This window comes from Jaculus jaculus, chromosome 8 (assembly GCF_020740685.1).
Source record: "Jaculus jaculus isolate mJacJac1 chromosome 8, mJacJac1.mat.Y.cur, whole genome shotgun sequence".
NCBI classification, from domain to species: Eukaryota; Metazoa; Chordata; class Mammalia; order Rodentia; family Dipodidae; genus Jaculus; species Jaculus jaculus.
In genome coordinates this window covers 62,696,177-62,709,985 of record NC_059109.1, presented here as the reverse complement: position 1 = coordinate 62,709,985, position 13,809 = coordinate 62,696,177, and the positions used below count along the sequence as shown (strand labels likewise).

General features: G+C 41.0%; 1 protein-coding gene across 3 annotated transcripts in view; it reads left to right on the top strand.

Annotated features, from left to right (window-relative positions):
* Window positions 1-13,809, top strand: part of Usp8 (ubiquitin specific peptidase 8) — a 111,607-nt gene that overhangs the window by 47,152 nt on the left and 50,646 nt on the right. The window lies entirely within an intron of this gene.

Genomic DNA, 13,809 nt, shown 5'->3' with positions numbered 1-13,809 from the left:
ATTTAAGTTTGTCTGTTTATAACTGACCATCTTATCATTCTTTTTAAAGTTTGAAACGTATTGTTTTTATTTTCATTTTTTTTTTGGTATGGTGGGGCTTGGCATTAACTCCATGGCATGTTTGCCAGGCAAGCACTTTACTATTGTGTTCTATAACCTTCAGTACCTTTAAAAGGGCTAATTTTCTATTTCAGAATGTTTATTTACTATGCATCTGCTATTGCTTTTGTATTAAAGGGGAGAAGAAAATCTTGTTGCTGAATTTTTCAGAAGGTGTATCAGCTACTTTATTCATTGCTCTGACCAAATACTTGACAGTAAGCAATTAAGGAAGGAAAAGGTTTATTTTTGCTTACAATTTCAAGGAGAAAAATTCCAACATGGCAACAAAGGCATGGCAGCAGAAGCCTGAGTGAGGCAGCTGGTCATACTGCATCCAGAGTCAGTAAGAGAGAAGGACCAGTAGGAAGTGGGAGCAGGCAATAAAATCTCAAGGCCCACCTCCAGTGACCCATTTCCAAGACTCTACCTCTTAAAGTATTCCATAACTTTCCCAAATAGTGCCACCACCTGGGGACCAAGTGTTCAATACATGAGCCTATGGGGAATATTTTACATTCAAACCAAAACATTTTGCCCCTAGACCCCATAGGTTCAAGGCCAACTCATGATGCCAAGTGCATTCACTCCAGCTTAAAAATCCTCATATGGCTGGAGAGATGGCTTGTGGTTAAGGTGCTTGCCTGCGGAGCCAAAGGACCTATATTTGACTCTCCATATTACATAAGCCAGACTCTCAAGATGACGCATGTGCAAGGTCATACATGTGCACAAGGTGGAACACATCTGAAGTTTGATTACAGTGGCTAGAGGCCCTGCCCCCCTCTTGCTCTTTCATTAAAAAAAGGCCAGTCTGTTGGGTTTGCCTCAAATAAAAAAAGAAGTCCTCATAATCTTAATAGTCTTAAAATCCAAAGTCTCTTTTTAGACTCCTGTTTAAAAAAAAAAAAAAAAAAGACACACAAATTATATACTTCTAGCATATAGGCCGGATTCTTTTTGTGTTTATCATATGAACTTCCTCTAGCCCAGTTCCCAATAAAATGAATCTTTGTTCCTCTTAGAAACTTCATGAGCCAGGCCTCCACTATCTGTGTTTCAGCATCATTTTCACCAGAATAGCACCTTAATATCTGCTTACAACATTATAGGGCTTCTGTTGTCCAAAGTTCCAAACACTTTTGCATTCTCCCTGCAGACCATTTTTTCAAAGGCCCGTGAAACATCTCCTTGTATCACAATCTATATTAGTCAGTGCTTTCTAGAGGGATAGAACTGATCAAATAAATGTATATTATGAAAAGGATTTGTTAGTTTGGCATACCTAATATATGCTGGGTAGCCCAACAATGGCTGTTTGTAGGCTGGAGAATCTGAGAACCTGGTAGCTGCTTAGCCCATGTTTCTGGAAGCCTCAGGAGTCTCATTCTGCCACTAAAGGCTTGGGAACTTCCTGGAGAGCCACTGATTTTCAGTCCAAATTGGAAGGCCAGAGAAAACTGGGTTCTGATGTTAGCAGAAAATAGCAGCAACAGGGTGGGTGCCCCACCAGTGAGAAGTATAGGCAGTCAAGGAAAAAAGGGGTACTTAAAAAATTTTATTTTTATTTATTGGTTTTGCAAGCAAGTGCCTTAACCACTAAGCCATCTCTCCAGCCCTTATTTTTATTTATTTCAATAGAGGGGGAAGGAGAGAGCGAGAGAAATTGAGGGAGAGAAAATGGGCATGCCAGGACCTCTGGAAACAACCTCTGGATGCATGCGCCACCTTGTGCACTTGGCTTACGTGGGTCCTGGAGAATCGAACCTAGGTCCTTTGGCTTCCCAGGCAAATGGCTTAACTGCTAAGCCATCTCTCCAGCCCAAAATTTTGGGCCACTTTTCCCTGGAACCTCTTTATATATAGGCTACCCATTCTCGGGTGTCTTCCCTCAGCTAATTCTTCCTATGAAGGAAACACCCTCTCAGATCTTCCCAAAAGACATGTTCCTTCCCTCCTTCCTTCCCTTCTTTTTCTTTCTTTTCCTTTCATTTCCTTTTTTTTTTACCTCTTCTTTTTTTGAGGCAAGTGTAACATACTGGCCATTTTTTTTTCTTCCAAATTTTTATTAACAACTTCCATGATTATAAAAAATACCCCATGGTAATACATCCCCCCACACTTTCCCCTTTGAAACTCCATTCTCTATCATACCCCCTCCCCATCTCAATCAGTCTCTCTTTTAATTCTGATGTCATGATCTTTTCCTCCTCTTATGATGGTCTTGTGCAGGTAGTGTCAGGCACTGTGAGGCCATGGATATACAGGCCATTTTGTATATGGAGGGAGCAGATTGTATGGAGTCCTACCCTTCCTTTGGCTCTTACATTCTTTCAGCCACCTTTTCCGCATTAGACCCTGAGCCTTGGAAGGTATGATAGAGATATTGCAGTACTGAGCACTGCGGTCATTTTTTCCAGCACCATGATATCTTCTGAGTTGTCCCAAGGTCACTGCCATCTGCAAAGAGAAGATTCTCTACCCAAAGTGAGAGTAGCATTAATATAAGGGTATGAACATTAACAGAAGTGCTTACTGGGCAGTTTGATAAGCACATTGTATACATTTAGCCAGACAACAGCAGATGTTACACCCCTAGGGCTCTTGACTACCCCTGTTTCAAGTTTTCAGTATCAGGGATGTATTCCCTCCCATGGAGCAGGCCTCCAGTCCAATTAGAGGGCAGTTGGTTTCCCCCATAACAGACATGCTTTTTTTGTTTTTTTTTTTAATGTGACAGAGAGAGAGAGATTTGATGCAACAAGGTCTCTAGCCGCTGTAATCAAACTCGACACATGCGCCCCCTTGTATGTATGTGTGAGCTTGCATGCTTCTGTCACTTTGTGCATTTGGCTTAGGTGGGACCTAGAAAGTTGAACAGGAATCCTTAGGCTTTACAGGCAAGCACAACTGCTAAGCCATCTCTTCAGCCCTCTTTTTTTTTCTTTTTTTAAGGGGGTGGGTGTTTTGAGGTACGTTCTCACTATTGCCCAGGCTGACCTGGAATTCACTGTGTAGTCTCAGGGTGGCCTTGAACTGGCAACAGGCCTCCTGCCTCTGCCTCCCTGAGTGCAGGGATTAAAGGCATGTGCCACCACGCCCACTATGTCCCTCACTCTATCCATCCATTTCTGAGAAGAAAGCAGGCAGAAGGAGAGAGAATAGACATTCCGGGGCCTCTAGCTACTGCAAACAAACTCCAGACACATGTACTACCTTGTGTGCATCTGGCCTTACATGGGTACTGGGGAATTGGGTTTGGGTCCGTAGGCTTTGCAGGCAAGCACCTTAACCACCAAGCTATCTTTCCAGCCCTCTTTCTTGATCCAATCAAGTTGATAATAGAAATTAACTGTCACAGAAGGTAATTGAGTACTAATGATTCATATATAAGTTATCTAGGTAAAAGAAAGTGTCTTAATATAATTTATTTATTTATTTATTTTTTGAGATAGGGTCTCATTCTAGCCCTGGCTGACCTGGAATTCTCTATGTTGTTTCAGGCTGGCCTCAAACTCACAGCAATCCTCTTAGTTTTGCCTTCTGAGTGCTAGGATTAAACGTGTGTACCACCATGTTCAGCTTAATATAATTCTTTATCCTCATAACTGTGTCTGGTTATAAGATTTCTGAAAGATTGTAGCATAATGGAGCTTGACTGTGAGGTGCATTTTATTTCCTATATTTCTTTTAATATATATGGGTTATTTTTATTTTTAATTTTTAAAATTATTTATCTGTGTGTGCAAATACATATGTGTATGTGTTTGTGCAAGCATGGGTCTCTTCCCACTACCAATGCCCATCTGGTTTTACATGGATGACTATGGGATTGAACACAGGCTGGCAGGCTTTGCAAGCAAGTGTATTTAACCACTGATATTCCCAGCCCCATGTGCAGTGCTCTTATTAAGAGAGTTCATGGAGCTGTGTGTGGTGACACACACCTTTAATCTCAGTACTCAGGAGGCAGAGGTAGAAGGATCACATGAGTTTGAGGCCACCCTGAGACTACAGAGTGAATTCCAGGTCAGCCTGAGCTAGAGCGAGAAAAACCAAAAAAATAAAAGTAAAAAGAGAGAGCGAGAGAGAATTCTTAAGCTGGAGAGATGGGGCTTAGCAGTTAATGTGCTTGCCTGTGAAGCCTCAGGTTCTAGGTTTGACTCCCCAGAACCCATGTAAGCCAGATGCACATGGTGGCAGAACCCCGGTCCTTTATTTTTTATTTTTATTTATTTATTTGAGAGCGACAGACACAGAGAGAAAGACAGATAGAGGGAGAGAGAGAGAATGGGCGTGCCAGGGCTTCCAGCCTCTGCAAACGAACTCCAGACGCATGCGCCCCCTTGTGCATCTGGCTAACGTGGGACCTGGGGAACCGAGCCTCGAACCGGGGTCCTTAGGCTTCACAGGCAAGCACTTAACTGCTAAGCCATCTCTCCAGCCCCAAAATTATTTTTAAAAAAGAAAATTCTTTTGGGCTGGGAAGATGGTTTAGCACTTAAGGCACTTGCTTACTAAATCTATGGTCCTAGGTTCGACTCCAACCTATGTAAGCCAGAAGCACAAGGTGATGCATGTTTCTGGATTTTATTTCAAGTGGGTAGAGGTCTTGTCACACCCAATCTCTCTCCTCCCTTCTCTCTTTCTAAAATAAATAAAAGTCAAATTAAAAAAGAAAAAGAATTCTTTTTCTTTTCTTTTCTTTATTTATTTTTTTTTTTTTTTTTTTTGCTTTTTTGAGGTAGGGTCTCACTCTAGCTCAGGCTGAACTGGAAATCATTGTAGTCTCAGGGTGGCCTTGAACTCATGCGATCCTTCTATCTCTGCCTCTTGAGTACTACTGGAATTAAAGGCATGTGCCACCACACCCGGCAATTCTTTCTTTGTTTGTTTTTTTGTTCTTGTCATTTTTTTTTTTAATGAACAACTTCCATGGTAGTTTACTTATAATATGGTGAGGAGAGGTTCTTTCCAGGTTTTGTCTGGTTGGTGTTCTAAAGGATTCCTGTACTGCTTTCCCAATGTGGGGGAAGTTTTCTTCTGTGATTTTGTTGAAAATGTGTACTGTACCTTTGGAGTGAAATTCTTCTCCTTCTACTATATCCTGAATTCTTATGTTTGGTCTTTTCATAGTGTCCCAAATATCTTGAAATTCCCATTCATACTTTCCTATTAGCTTGTCTTTCTCTTTGTTGGACTGTATTAGATCTGCCACCTGGTCTTGTAGTTTAGATATTCTTTCCTCTCGTTCATCCATTTTACTGGTGAGATTTTCTACAGAGTTTTTTATTTCATTAACTGTATTCTTTGTTGCTATTAATTCTGACTGGTTTTTCTTTACTATTTCTATTTTCTTATTTATGTCTTGTATTGACCTCTTTATTTTATTAAATTGGTATCCTGTGTCTTCTTTGATTCCTTTGATTTCATATTTGACTTCTTTGAGCATATTTATAATCATTCATTGGAAATCTTTCTCAGGCATTTCCTCTTAACTCATTAGGTCATTTCTAATGCATTAATACTTTTTGGTGGATTTATATGGTCCTGATTTTTGGTGTTTCTTGTGTTATAATGTATATATTTTTGCATCTTGGATTAATTTAATGCTTGAGTTTTCTAGTTAGCTGTAGTATTATTAGATATATCAGTCAATCTGATGTTCTATATCTTCAGGGTAGGAGCTTAAGGTGCTAGGTGTGGCTCTCAAGACTCTCAGAGTATCTAGAAAAGTGACTCTAGGTGTTGGGTTTGTCTGCTATGAGAGTATTCAAGTAGACTGAGTGGAACAATACAGGCAGATTCTAAAATTTAATTAAACAATGTACACTTCCAATGAAAAATAGCGTATTTATGCAAGAGTAGGTATTATGACAACCAGATCCTCTAACTGTCCCTTAAGGTTGTGTGGTGCCCCATACCCTTAATCCTGTTAACAAGGAGGTTAAGATTTCTGGTCTGTTGAGGGTTCCAAATCAGCTTGTAACCAAGTGAGACCCTTCCCTAATGTACAACAGAAGAGGAAACAAAGCCACTATAAATCAAGAAGCAACAAATAATAAGCCCAAAATTTAATTTATTTAAGAATGGCAAATCGGACCATTCATCAGATTTAACATATAATTTATCTTAAGGTGCAATTAGTACTTCTGGTTCAGGCCTACATGCGAGGTTTATTTGGCGGGTACTGACCTGGTGTAATCCCAGTTATGTTTTGGGATGATTTTGGTCTCAGTTATTCTGCGCTCCTGCTTGGGTCCTTGTTTGGTGCACTGTAGGTTCAAATAGGCTGGCTGGGTCATTGGATTGGTGCTCTGGTTGCTGGTGCTGGGTGCTGTGATCTCCCTTCTGCTGGTCTCTGGTGCTTGCTAGCACTTGCATTGGTGGTGGAGGAAGGGAGGCTGTGGATGGTGTCTCTAGTTCTCCCACTGGTCCACGTGACCCGCTCCTCCATACTTCACTGCAGTTCTCCACGTTTCTTGGGTTTGCAAAGAGCTCCAGTGTGAGTGGAAAATCCCCTCACCTGGCTATTGTGTGGCTCAAGCCAACCCTTGTAGCTGTGGCCCCCCGGACCTGGTATCAACGCTGCTAGAGCCGCTTCTGCCTGCCTATGTGGTCTATGGATGCTCTGGATCTCTCCTACTTCTCTGCTGACGTTGGTAATTTCTTATACACCTCACTTTTTAGTAGAAGCATATATTTTGCTGGTTTTTTTTTTTTTTTTTTTGGTTGTTGCTTTTGGCTTTTTCTCCCTTAGGCTGCTTTGGTGTGGTTTCTACACTGCCATCTTAACTGGAAGTCCCTATTTGGTAGTTTTAACTGATGCTTAGAGCAGCTCGATATTAATAGTCTTCACATCTGTCCTTATTTTTTTTTTAAATTTGATTAGCATTTTCCATGATTATAAAAAAAATCCCATGGTAATTCCTTCCCCCCCCACACACACTTTCCCCTCTTAATTTTTTTCTAATATCAGTCATAGAGCTCTTCCCCACTAATTGTCACCTGCTGTTAGGGAATATTTGTCAAACACTTTACTATTTCTTTTTTTTTTTTAATGGTGGTGGGGGGTAGAGAATTCGCACACCAGGGCTTTTAGGCCTCTAGCCACTGCAATAGAATTCTAGACACATCTATGACCTTGTGCATCTACTGGCTTATGCAGGTTCTGGGGAGTGGAACCTGGGTCCTTAGGTTTCACAGGCAAGACCCTTAGCTGCTAAGTATCTCCGTAGTCCATGTTTCTTTTATATCCATGTTAAGGAGAATGTCACATTTAATTTTGACCAAATTGAGAGGTGTCAGAATCCTAGTAAAAGGGACTTGACTAATAGGTAAGGGAGCCAGCCTTGTTCTTCAGGTTATGGGTTGGTATGCCAGAGGAGGAACAATACCACATCTGTTGAAGTAGATTGGCAGAGCTCCACTGGAGATGTGGTGCTAAGGTACAGATGACAGAGGCAATAGAGAAGGGAATCTTGAAGTTTTTTTCATTTCTACCCTCAAATTGGGTTCAGTCTGACTTCTTGGGGCAGAGAGTTCACATACTGTTCTTGTGTCTACTAAAGGAGAGATAGGCAGGCAGTGGGCAGGTGTGTGGAGCCAGGCACCATGGGCTTGCATCCTAGTTCTTCAACTTAATAATTGATTTCCCTCTCCCTGTGTTTCCTAATTAATCTTTAACTAGAATAAGAATGAACCTACTGGAGTAGACAGCCTCATTCACTGGGATGAACCTCCAAACCAGGCACAGTTTATAAGGGTGGAATGGCATTCATTTGAAGCTTACAGATGAAGGGGAAGGTGATAATGATGAAAAAGAAAAACCCACCATGAAAATCAAGCCAAACCATAAGAAACCCAGGCAGAACTCCAGTCAAGCTCCAGCACGACTGGAATTCAGATCTGTCCCTAGTGACACCTCCAGCCAGGTAGCTGGAAATCCAAAAAGTTTTAATAAAACTCCTGAATCTATTGGGGGACATCTATTCAAACTACCACACCTACCTTATAGGGTTTTTAAAAAATACATGAAGCAAATTGTCACATATAGAAATACTTCGGGTACTTGGCATTTGGTATATACTGTTTGCTGTTGTTAGAAGCAGTGTCCATCTGAGACTGATTTCTTTCTCTCTGACAGTCACATTGACAGGGTAAAACAGCTGCATAGCTCAGTTCCTTATTCTAGCTCCTCATTTCTCTTCTGCAAGGCTGAAGTGGATGCTGGTACATGAACTAGCAAAACAGTCTGCAATTGAAATAGCAGGGGCTGATGCTTTCTGTTCTTTCAGGAAGTTCTCACACAGTGTGATTGGGAAATAATAGCCGTGAATGTGCCTGTAAGCATGGTTCCTTCTGATGTTTGACAGTAGGGTTAGCATTATCACGCTCACCTGATTTTAACATCCTGAATTTTCAAAGCTGGGGTTTTTGTTTGTTTGTTTGTTTGTTTTTTGTCTTTTTGGGGGACAGGGTCTTGGTATACAGCTCTCTGGCTTAGCTAAAACTTGTGTGGACTACATTGACGTCAGACTTGGCTGGCAGCAATACTCTTGCCTCTGCATTATGAGTGCTGGGAAAATAGGCATGGGCCAACATTCCCAGCTATTATTTGTTTGTTTGTTTTGCAGACGAGGTCTCCTGTATTATTCTAGATTGGCCATAAACTCACTGTGTAGCTGAGGAGAATCTTTTTATTATTTATTTATTTTTATTATCAACTTCCATGATTGTAAACAATATCCCATGGTAATGCCCTCCCACCCCCCACTTTTCCATTTGAAACTCCGTTCTCCATCATATCTCCTCCCCCTCTCAATTGGTCTCTCTTTTATTTTGATGTTGTGATATTTTCCTCCTATTATCATGGTCTTGTGTAGGTAGTGTCAGGCCCTGTGAGGTTATGGATATCCAGGCCATTTTGTGCCTGGAGGAGCATGTTGTAAGGAGTCTTACCTTTCCTTTGGCTCTTACATTGTTTCTGCCACCTCTTCTGCAATGGACCCTGAGCCTTGGAAAGTGTGATAGAGATATTGCAGTGATGAGCACTCGTCTGTCACTTCTTCCCAGCACCATAATGCCTTCTGAGTCATCCCAAGGTCACTGCCATCTGAAAAGGGAAGGTTCTGTACAAAAAGTGAGAGTAGCATTAATATGTGGGTATGAACATTAAGAGAAGTGCTTACTGGGCAGCTTGATGAGCATAGTATATACATTTAGCCAGACAGCAACAGACAATACACCCCTAGGGCTCATGACTACCCCTGTTGTAGGTTTTCAGTATCATATCAGGGATGTATTCCCTCCCATGGAGTGGGCCTCCAGTCCAATTAGAGGCCAGTTGGTTTCCACCATGACAGACATTCCATTGCACTGGTTGGCTCATTTTGCCTGGCTGGCCAAATATGAGGCTTGCACTGTCCATGGTTGAATATCTTCACTGGTGATTTCTCTTTCTCCCATTGAACTGCTTGCAGAATGGCTTCTTCCAGCTTTCTGTCAGCTGGTCTACATGGAGGAGGTTTATCAGCTCAGTTACAACAGGATTTCTCAGTGGTCTTGCAGCGAAAGTATGTGGAATCTTCAGCAATAGAATCTTACCATCTATTCTGGTGGGAAACCAAGGGCCTTGGCAATGGCCTGTAATGTTTTGGGGGCATCAGGGACCTACCCAGCCAACAATTCGCTGGAAGGTACCCCATCCCTGGCACTAAAAATTTTCTAGTAACAATCTAGTAACAGTTCCTGAGTGTTCCCTTGTCCAAAAAAGTAGGTTTCCATATGACTTATTTATATCCTCTTAGATTTTTAAAAATTTTTTGGTTACTTTTTATTTATTTATTTGAGACTGACAGAGAGAGAAAGAGGCAGATAGAGACAGAGAGAGAATGGGCACGTCAGGGCCTCTAGCCACTGCAAATGAACTCCAGACGCATTGCACCTCCTTGTGCATCTGGCTAACGTGGGTCCTGGGGAATCGAGCCTCGAACCGGGGTCCTTAGGCTTCACAGGCAAGCGCTTAACCACTAAGCCATCTCTCCTGCCCTCCTCTTAGATTTTGATTAGCCCTCCTTCCACCTGTCCTTTACTCAACCTCTTCTCCTGACCACACTTAGGCCTTTTCACCCCCACCTCACCCCCATTAACTTATTCTTCTACTTACATATATATAATATAATCCTATTAAGTACCCCCTCCCTTCCTTTTTATTCCCTTTATATTTCTTTTTTAGCTTACTGGCCTTTGCTACTGAGTGTTCTTTCTACTCACACAGAAGTCCAATCATCTCTCTCAGATGTAGGATTTACATATGAGAGAGAACATGTCACCTTTGGCTTTCTGGGTCTGGGTTACCTTGCTTAGTACAATCCTTTCCAGGTCCATCCATTTTCCTGCAAATTTCATAATTTCATTTTTCTTTACCGCTGAGTAGAACTCCATTGTATAAATGTGCCATATCTTCATTGTCCACTCATCAGTTGAGGGACATCTAGGATGGTTATATTTCCCAGCTATTGTGAATTGGGCGGCAATAAACAAGGTTGAGGAAGTATCTCTTAAGGTAATGAGTCCTTAGGATATATGCCTAGGAGTGCTATAGCTGGGTCATATGGTAGATCAATTTTGGCTGTCTTAGGAACCTCCACACTGTTTTCCACAATGGCTGGACCTGGTTACATTCCCACCAACAGTATATAAGGGTTCCTCTTTTCCCGCATCCTCTCCAGCACTTATGGTCGTTTCTTTTCTTGATGGTAGCCAATCTGACAAGAGTGAGATGGAATCTCAACGTAGTTTTAATCTGCATTTCCCTGATGACAATGATGTAGAACATTTTTTTAGATGCTTATATGCCATCCATATTTCTTCTTTTGAGAACTATTTAGTTCCATAGCCCATTTTTTAATTAGGTTGTTTGATTTCTTATTATTTAATTTTTTGAATTCTTTTTTTTCTTTTTCTCAGTTTTTATTAACATTTTCCCTGATTATAAAAAATATTCCATGGTAATACCCTCCCCCCCCACTTTCCCCTTTAAAATTCTATTCTCCATCATATCCCTCCCCATCTCAATCAGCCTCTCTTTTATTTTGATGTCATGATCTTTTCCTCCTCTTATGATGGTCTTGTGTAGGTAGTGTCAGGCACTATGAGGTCATGGATTTCCAGGCCATTTTATGTCTGGAGGGAGCACATTGTGAGGAGTCCTACCCTTCCTTTGCCTCTTACAATCTTTCCGCCACCTCTTCAGCATTAGACCCTGAGCCTTGGCAGGTGTGTTCAAGATGTTACTCAGTACTTGAATTCTTTATATGTCCTTGATATTAATCCTCTATCAGATTTGTAGCTGGCAAAGATTTTTTTTTCCCATTCTGTAGGTTGTCTCTTTGCTTTATTCAGTGTCCTTTGCCATATAAAATCTTTGTAATTTCATGAGGTCCCAGCAGTTAATCTGTGGCCTTATTGCTTGAGCACTTGCGGTTATATTCAGAAAGTCTTTGCCAAGACCAATATGTTGAAGGGTTTCCCCTACTTTTTTCCTCTAGCATTTTCAGAGTTTTGGGTCGAATATTAAGGTCTTTAATCTATTTGGATTTAATTCTTGTACATGGAAACAGAAAAGGATCTATTTTCATCCTTCTACAGATACATATCCAGTTTTCCAAGCACCATTTGCGGAAGAGTCTGTCTTTTCTTCAGTGAGTATTTTTGGCATTTTTGTCGAATATCAGGTGGCTATAGCTACCTGGACTTACATCTGGGTCTTCTGTTTTGTTCTGTTGATCTACATGTCTCCTTTTGTGCCAGTACCATGCTGTTTTTGTTGCTATGGGTCTGTAGTATAGGTTAAAAACAGGTATGGTGACACCACTAGCCTTATTTTTATTGTAGTAACTGGCCTACATGATTACAGGCCTACATGACAGCTTGGCTTAACATTTTATTTATTTATTTATTTATTTATTTACTTAATTGCAAGGAGAGAAAGGGAGAGGATGGGAGGATGGGCTCCTTCCACTGAAAACGAACTCCAGGTGAATATGTCACTTTGTGCATCTGGCTTCACGTGGGCACTGGGGAATTGAACCCAGGCTGTCATGCTTTACAAGTGTCTCTAACCACTGCACCATCTCTCCAGACCTTGGCTTAACAGTTTTAGTTTTTCAAGGCAGGGTCTCAACTCTAGCCCCAGTTATTCTAGAATGTACTCTGTAGTTCCAGGCTGAACTTTAACTCACAGTGATCCTCCTCCCTCTGCCTCTCAAGTGCTGGGATTATAAAGGTATGCGCTACCATGCCCGGCTTCTGAAGTGTTACCATTGGTTTTTTTTTTTTTATGTCACCTATTTTTCATTTCTTAATTTATTGCCTTCCTTTCCATCTTTGTTTTTTTTTTTTTTTCATGTTATCTACTAGGGTTTTTTTTTTTTTTTAAGATTTATTTTTATTTATTTATTGGAGACAGAGAGAGAGGGTGGGCACACCAGGGCCTCTAGACACTGCAAAGGAACTCCAGACACATGAACCACCATTTGTATCTGCCTTACCTGGAGAATCGAACCTGGGTCCTTAAGCATCTCAGGCAAGTGCCTTAACCACTAATCCATCTCTCCAGCCCATTATGTACTAGCTTTAACTATATTAAGATTTTAAAAAGAAGGTTCTAGGTATTTCTTCACTATATCTCTTCACAGAAAATCTCTGCAGCCATGTAAGTCTGTTTTCCATCCTTTATCCTTTATGACTTAGTTGTCACATATATTACAACTACATACATTAGAATATTCCACTGACATAGGGCTGTAGTTTTACTTTAAATAGACATACATGTTTTAAAGTAATTAAGAGGAAAACGTAATCTTTTATATATTCACTCTACTTGGAGGTACACATACATGCTTGCTGAGGGTGGAGGGAGGACCACAGGACTTCTTGTCACTGCAAACAAACACCAGACAATTGTGCCACTTTCTGTATCAGGCTTACTTAGGTGGCTTGGGAATTAAACCTGACCTAGCTGGCTTTGCAAGCAAGCGCCTTTAACTGCTGAGCCATCTTCCCAGCCCTGTATATTCATTCTTTTTAAATATATATATTTTGATTTATTTATTTGACAGAAAAAGAGGGGCAGAGAGCGAATGGGCACAACAGGACCTCCAGCCACTGTAAACAAACTCCAGTTGTGTGAATCCCATTGTGCATCTGGCTAACATGGGTCCTGGGGAATTGAACCTAGATCCTTCGGCTCTCTGCAGGCAAATGCCTTAACTGCTGATCCATCCCTCCAGCCCTGTATTCATTCTTATATTTACCATTTCTGGCACTCTTCATTCCTTTTATAGATACAAGTTTCTGTCTAAATTATTTCCTTTAGTCTGAAGAATTGCTTTTGCATTTCTTATAAGCCAGATTTGTTTGGAACAAATTCTTGATTTTCATTTACTGAAAAATATTTCATTTTTTAAATTTTTTTGTTCATTTTTATTTATTTATTTGAGAGAGAGAGAGAGAGAAAGAGGCAGATAGATAGAGAGAATGGGTGCACCAGGGCCTTCAGCCACTGCAAACGAACTCCAGATGCATGCACTTGTGCTTCTGGCTAATGTGGGTCCTGGGGAATTGAGCCTCGAACCAGTGTCCTTAAGCTTTACAGGCAAGCACTAAACTGCTAAGCCACCTCTCCAGCCCAAAACATTTTATTTG